The sequence below is a fragment of the Eurosta solidaginis genome, chromosome 3 (genome assembly GCF_040869045.1).
Source record: "Eurosta solidaginis isolate ZX-2024a chromosome 3, ASM4086904v1, whole genome shotgun sequence".
Taxonomy (NCBI): domain Eukaryota; kingdom Metazoa; phylum Arthropoda; class Insecta; order Diptera; family Tephritidae; genus Eurosta; species Eurosta solidaginis.
The window spans coordinates 82,926,345-82,934,367 of record NC_090321.1 but is presented as its reverse complement, the minus strand read 5'-3'; positions in this window follow the sequence as shown (position 1 = coordinate 82,934,367).

Here is an 8,023-nt window from a genome sequence, read left to right as displayed (position 1 = left end):
ATCCTTTTTTATGCATATACATAACTTCATACATAAATACATAAATTCATACATAGTTTTTCATATTCTACTGAACTCTTTAGTTACTGCATACCTGTACTCAAAACTATGCACGTGATTAGCAGTGTTTATTGTTTAGTTAACCTTGAAAGAACTTTGAATCATTTCATTGCTAGTAAAATTTCTTTCCCTAAAACTGATTCAATTCTAAAGCGCACCAGCACCTCTTGTGGAGTCATTCTGTAATTCAAAATAAAGTAGACCTTATATAACAGACAAACTGGGTTTATGCATTTGAATATATTCTCCTTAAACGTCATTTAGAATGACTATCAACGTCCGCGCCAGTTCCCTTTACTCTCGGTAAAAGCTTGAGAATTTTTTCTAAATATTTAATAGTTTCAATGGAATTAACGTCAACTGACTTCAATTTCAAACCCGAGAGAAAGTTCATGTCAGAACCTTATGGGAATCAACATCATTGACACTAATTCGCTTTTGCAAATAGAACTTCTTACGGATACCACCACCGAGCTTTGGAATAAAAAGCCGCGCAAATTTTACCGAATATTTGTCGTCTATTAAAATGCGAAAGTTTTAATAGCATAAATTAATAAAATAATAGAAGCGCCACAGGCAAAAATTTATAAAAAAAACTCACGCGCATTTTAATTCCAAATTTTATATTCATACAAGCAGACCCGGCAGACGTTGTTCTCCCCGAAATTTGGCCTATTTGCATACATTTTAATAAGCTTTTTCCGTCTAACTCTGCCCTACCCCTCTACACTTTTTCCTAATCTTTTTATTCATTCCTCCCTCCGTCTTTTTCGCTTCATCTCCATCTTCGTCTCATTCTATCTCTTTCTCAGTCTCCAACTCTCTTTTCTTTTCTCTCAAGTTTTTCTCCTTCTTCTTCATCTCTTATTGCCAGTCCCAGAGGGTGGTATGTATTTTGTTCCAGTCCCATTCCGAGTGTCAGTGCCAGTCTCAGTCCGAGTCTCAGTCTCAGTCCCAGTCCTAGTCCTAATCCCACTCCCAGTCCATTTCTGGTATACTTCCCGGAAAAAGCATCGTAAATACTAATATAGGCAAATTTATATACGTAATTTCAGGCAAATCGAATAGGACGTATACAAATAGGTATGTGGGTATTATTAATTCTTGTCTTTATTTCGGCTTCGCATGCATATTTATCAGTTTTGCCAGGTTGGTGCGACTAAATCGAATATCACAATGAACTTTAGCCACTCAGCGGTGTAAAACTTACTCTGTATTATAGCACACATCAACAGCTTCAATTTGATGCGTTTAATATAAAAACACATTCTAGGTATATCCGTGTCCATGTTTTGGCCTATATATCGAGACCGTAGTCACCCAGCGGTGTAAAACTTACTCTGTACTAAGCATACATCAACAACTTTAATTTGATTCCCATAATGTAAAAACACATTCTAGGTGTATCCGGGTCCACGTTTTGTGCTATGTCTCGAGACCCTAGCCTCCCAGTTATATGAAAATTATCCTGTACTATAGCACTCATCAACAGCTTTCATTTGATATTCATATTGTATAAACACATTCTAGGGGTACCCGGGTCCACGTTTTGGGCTATATCTCGAGACCCTAGCCTCCCAGTTGTATGAAAATTATCCTGTAATATAGCACTCATCAACAGCTTTCATTTGATATCCATATTGTATAAACACATTCTAGGGGTACCCGAATCTACGTTTTGGGCTATATCTCGAGACCCTAGCCTCCCAGTTGTATGAAAATTATCCGGTACTATAGCACTCATCAACAGCTTTCATTTGACATCCATATTGTATAAACACATTCTAGGGGTATCCCGGTCCACGTTTTGGCCTATATCTCGAGACCCTAGTCACCCAGGGGTATGAAAATTATCCTGTACTAGCACTCATCAACAGCTTTCATTTCATATCCATATTGTGTAAACACATTCTAGGGGTACCTGGGTCCACGTTTTGGGCTATATCTCGAGACCCTAGACACGTAGAGAAAAAAAGGTAGACGTTGGCCGATTCTCAGACCTAACCACAAAATGTCATGAGAATCGGTTCAGGCGTTTCGGAGGAGTTTAGCCTCTAAAACCGTGACAGAAGAATTTTATATATTAGATTACAATACGAGAATAAATTATTTTATAGAATTAGTTTCCAAAAATTTAAGTAAAAATAAAATTTTGAATTAAAAGTCGCCCAATTTTTTCCCCCCCAAATTTTTTCCTCTAACACACATGAAAAAATATCTTGCTTTTATACCTATAATAACATAAATAGAAAACTTAGATTTAAAAATCGCGCAATTTGATTCCAAATTTTCGCCTGCTGCTTTCTTTTTTAAAGTTTGGAAATTAATCCGAAAGAACATGTTAAAACCTCGTAGTTATTTATTCAAAATTTTTTCCTGCGGCGCGTTTTAAAAATTGCGCCAGTAAATATCCTGAAATGGTGTTATAATATAAAATGAAAACTCGACTGATATAACGCCAGATACATCAGCCATAATACCTTTTATAGGGTCTAACAACCGCAATGCAATTCATAGTCTTGTTAATGCGAAGACGGCCTTAAGTAAAGCGTACTATAATCAGTTGACATTAGTTCTTTTGTTAAGACCATCCCTGATCGCTCGTTTAAAAACATTGTTGAAAGTCCCAGAAATGTCGAAGAAGAATCCTAAGGCTTACTGCTTATAATGCAGGGCTTTCTCTATATTAATAACCACCCTATGCAGTGCAGTGTCTATCGACTGGAGTTTGGTGTACGCATGCTGTATTTTGGAGAAATATTCTTAATCCATGCTGGACTTTATGTATACATCTATAAACCTCTCAAAGTTTTTGAGCAGTGTTGATGATAAGCTCATGGGTCGGAAATTCTTGGGATACATATGTCCGACTTTTTCTGCCTTTGGTAGGAAAACTACACGAGCAGCTCTCCAAGACAGTGGTACATTGGTTCATTCTTATGCATACTTCGAATATTATTTTAGACCATTACACGTTCGGCCTACACGAAATTTGTTGCTTGGTAGGAATATACAATCTGTGTCCGGCGATTTAAGTTTAGAGAAGGTATTTAGCACCCATTCCAGGGGTGGCTTTCCGTAATTCAATAGTCGACACTCGTTGATCCGATACTTCAAATCGATATCGATCGCTCGATGATGCCATTCTAGTTTCCGTATCTTGGTATGATCTCTCTCCTTTGCAGATTTCAAAGAGTGTTTAGAAAGCTTTTTGGAGCTACCAAAATATTTTTTTTCTAAATAGCGCTTGTTTCTTAATCTTTGAAGAAAAAATCATTCCCTAAATAATCAACAAAGCATAAAATTATAACTTTCAAAAAGGCAATTCGACACCTAATTTTAATTTATTGAACAGTTTTTATCGAACGTTCGATACGACGCGTCGACAATTTGTGTTAAACGGCAGTTACCCACGAACGTACGTAGAAAAAACGTGTCAGCTGACACGACCTATCTTATGAATGTGCAATGTAAACGAAAACTCAACTACGTGCAACGCCCGTACGTACGTAGCCCGGAACGTAGAAATCAAAACAATTTGATTTTTTACGTAAGAACGTGTCAGCTGATCGCTCCCTCACTAGACAGAGTTCCCTAGTAAAATTTTGTGCGCTAATTTTTGACCGTTTGCAGTTTTATGCAAACACACCTAATTAAAGCTTGAAAAATTGTGAAAATAATTCGAAATAATTATGTAAAAGTGCAGATTATAAATATGCAATCTATTTATATTTATTTTATATTAATTCCAGTCTTTTACAACATCAAAAATTAAAATGAAAAAAGTTGATGTTTCCATATGCATGCATGCAAACTGGCCAATGGCAACAGTGCTTTGCTCTAAACAATACACACACAAATATGTTATGTACATGTACACAGACGCACACATTAGGGCCGTTCCATTGGTTTATCGAGCTCTGGCTCTGGCTCAAATCTCATTGGAACGATCTGGATCAACTTTATGAGAGCTGGCAGCACTAATAAAAAACATCTGTTTTGTTGAAAATAAGTAGAAACGTACACAAAATTTTAAGATACTGATAGAATTATTAACATTTAAATAGTTTTGCACGTAAGCAAACTATTTATTTTCCTTACATCATCTTCAAGTTGTTTACTCTGTCATTGTTTTTGCTTTTAAATATGGCGAAATCTTGTATGTATACACAAATGTACACATATTTAGTTCAGGCTACAATGGCTCAACTATATGGTTCGCTCATCTCACCAGCTGATTTTATTTTTTTCATTTCACTGGAGTAGGGATTGTCAGAAGGAGATGGCAAACTTAAAATGAAACCAACGAATTTACAACATTTTCTTACTACATACAAATGCTGCTAAGTTTTATGTTTTCACTCCATTCCATTCGTCTAACACCTACATGCTGATTTTGGCAATGTGAACAAAGGTGTGTTGTTGCTGTAGAGATGAGCCAACCATATAGTTGAGCCATGAGTGCTACCAACTCAAAAGTGGTTAGCTGTCAAAAAATCTACTACAGAAAACGAAACGAACAGAACTGCTATACGGATCAGAAATTGAACCAGATAAATATGAGGATCACAACGTTGTTGTTGGATTTGCATGTTAAATTTCTATCCGTATCTCGCTCAAGTCTCAATGGAACGTAACTATTGATTTCTACGGGCTTGAGGGTTGGGTCAAACTTGTTTCGTACGACAAACGTTCGTACGTACGACACACGTCGGTGGGTAACTGCCGCTTTACGGAAAGCGAAATCGATTATTTCTTCGATATCGAATTATGGAAAGCCACCCCAGTTTTTCCAATGCTTCTTTGCATTCCAGAACACTTCTTGGTAAAGTACAAACTGCTAAGTTATTAGGATAGTTCGATATGTGTAACCCCTCGATAACAAGCCAAGAAACCAATACGAAGACGATGAAAAGCTGGGGTGGCTTTCCGTAATTCGATGGTCGACACTCGTTGGTACAATACTTCAATTCGATATCGAACCCTCGACGAGGCCGTTTTGGTCTCCGTATTTCGATAAAGGCACTCTCGTTCTCATCTTTTGGAAAGTGATTTGTGCCTGTCAAAAACTGTGTGCCATAAATAAAAAATAAAAAGCAACACATTTTTAATTGGCGTTTTTTTTGGTTTTGGACGATTTTAGTGCAGAAAACTCGTCAATTAATAGGAGGAGAATAAGAGATGCATCTAATCCTATGGAGTTTCCACAAAAACAGTAAGATTACACATTTCAAAGAGTAAGTCGTAAATCGGTACATTTGCATTTCACAGCTTCCAAACAAAATACCGGTGAACCAAAGGGATTTTTATGGAAATCTTAAGAGAAATGAACCTAAGGAAAGGCGTACGAAGCACGGTTGTAAATTCATCGTATATTGCTACGGCAATTATCCGTTCTTCCGTGTTGTTTAAAGAAACGGCATCATATGGACCACCGCCCGTTCTTTTCAAACTGTTCATGCGTTGCGTTAGTTTGCGTTTCGTATTATATTTATAGTCAGTCCATACCTAGAAGAAATAAAAGTATGTTGTTACCACAGATAATACATTTTCAAAGAGAATTTGTATAATTTCTAATGCCGCAACCCACTTTCTGACATACCTGTGTCGCCTTTACAGGAGGAACGTTACTATTTAGCAGGTCCGTTAATTTGCTCCATAACTGTTTTTTCTTCGCTCGGCCGTTATTAGTCTTTTGTAAACTATTTTTAGCTAACGCATTATGTTTCTCCATAAATTCAACTAGTAGCTTGAGTTGAGCAGCGTTTGTTTGTTGGCTCCTCTGTAAATAAATATCAAAAATTTTAAATCACAAAAATATTAAAAATTTTAACTTACATTTTGATGCGGTTAATAGCTGCGAAAAAGAAAAACGAGAGCAAAAGTGGTGTCGAACGTTCGATACAACACGACGATATTTTTTGTTAGAGAAAGCAAGAACGATGCTTCGATACTTGTTTCTGCTCGATATCGAGTTACGGAAAGCCAGTCCTGATAACAAATTGAAAACTCGACGAAAATAATTAGTTAGCAATAATAAACCGATAATAAAACAACGACTTGTCGGCATCGTTTGTTACTGATAAGAAGCCACGAAGCGCTTCTCAAAAACTTCGAAACAATTTGTTCCCGGTAAAGGTACCTCTTTTGTGGCTTCACTTCAACCTTAGTTTCCTAGATGAGCACCTATATGTTTACACTTCAAACTTAACGAGTACTTGGTACTAACGCCTTTGTCACTTACGCCGTTATTCGGGATTTCTCTTCACTTGTTCATCGCGCCATGTAACCTGCTTAAAAGAGTTGGCGTTTAAGTGAGTAACAAAAGCCATAAAATAAACGGACATACATGTAGTTGCATACACAAGTATTTTTAGAATTATGTTAAAAAAAAACAAGTAAGTACGGGACTGTCTTCGGCTGTGTCGAAGACTTCATACCTTTCATGATGGGGCTGAACAATAATATTATCCCATTCGTAATCTCCAAATAATGCGCTGTATAAGATAAGAAATATATAGTGAACAGATGTATATACCTAAACGATTTTAAGATAAATATAAAAAAATGGCAAAAAACCCCCTTCTATGAACGATCGGTTGTATGGGATATATATTATATATGGCTCCGATCGAAATGATTTTTATAGAAAATCTTCTATGATATATTAGAATAAATATCACCAAGTTTAACGTTTTTATATTGGAAATTAAGGAAGAAATTGCCAAAAATCTTCTACGATATATTAAAATATATATTACCAAGTTTCACGTCTATACTTTCTAAATTAAAGGAGAAATGGCCAAAAATCTTTCTATCTGAACGATCGGTTGTATGGAATATATACTATATATAGCTCCGATCAAAGTGATTTTTTCAGGATATCTTCTATGATATATTAGAATATATATCACCGAGTTTCACGCTTATACTTTCTAAAGTGTGTCAAGAATGACCAAAACTTCCTTATCTGAACGATCGGTTGTATGTTATATATATTATATATAGCTCTGATCGAAATGCTTTTACAGGAAATCTTCTTTGATATATTAGAATAAATATCACCAAGTTTAACGTTTTTAAATTGGAAATTAAGGGAGAAATTTCCAAAAATCTTTCTATCTGAACGATCGGTTGTATGGGATATATACTATATATAGCTCCGATCAAAGTGATTTTTTCAGAATCTTCTATGATATATTAAAATATATATCACCGAGTTTCACGTTTATACTTTCTAAATTGCGGCAGGAATGACCAAAATCGTCTTATTTGAACGATCGGTTGTCTGGGAGATATATGTTATAGTGGTCCGATCCTACCAGATCCGACAAATGTCTAATATAATACAAAAATACATCCTTGGGCCAAATTTCATTGAGATATCTCAAAATTTGAGGGACTAGTTTGCGTTCAAACAGACAGACGGACGGACGGACAGACGGGCATGGCTATATCAACTCAGCTGGTCGTCCTGATCAATTTTAATGGTGAGTCTATCTTCTATATTTCTCAACGTTACAAACATCGGACCAACGTTAATATACCATTTCATTTTCATGAAAGGTATAAAAAATTAAGTGAAATATAATATTGTATGTGCTTGTTATTGTAATTTCTGGTGCATCGATAGAGTTACCGTAATTGATATCGCAGGTATCTGGTGCAAAAATTGTGAAATTGCCATAATAACCTTTTTTGGTAAACCTGGCGATTTGGCAAATGGCATGAATATCGTATTTAAAATTTCATAATAATTCGTAAATGTTTGTGAAAAACACAAAATGAATAGATATGTATTAGTGCGGAACAGTCCCAGTACACCATTTTTATACTCAGCTGTACATAGCATTTACTGTGGATACAATAAAAAAAAGATCCTTAAGACAAGGAAACTAGCTACTAAAATGAGAAGAAATGCTATTGATTTAGCGCCGTAGAAAACCTTATCTCAATCTAGACA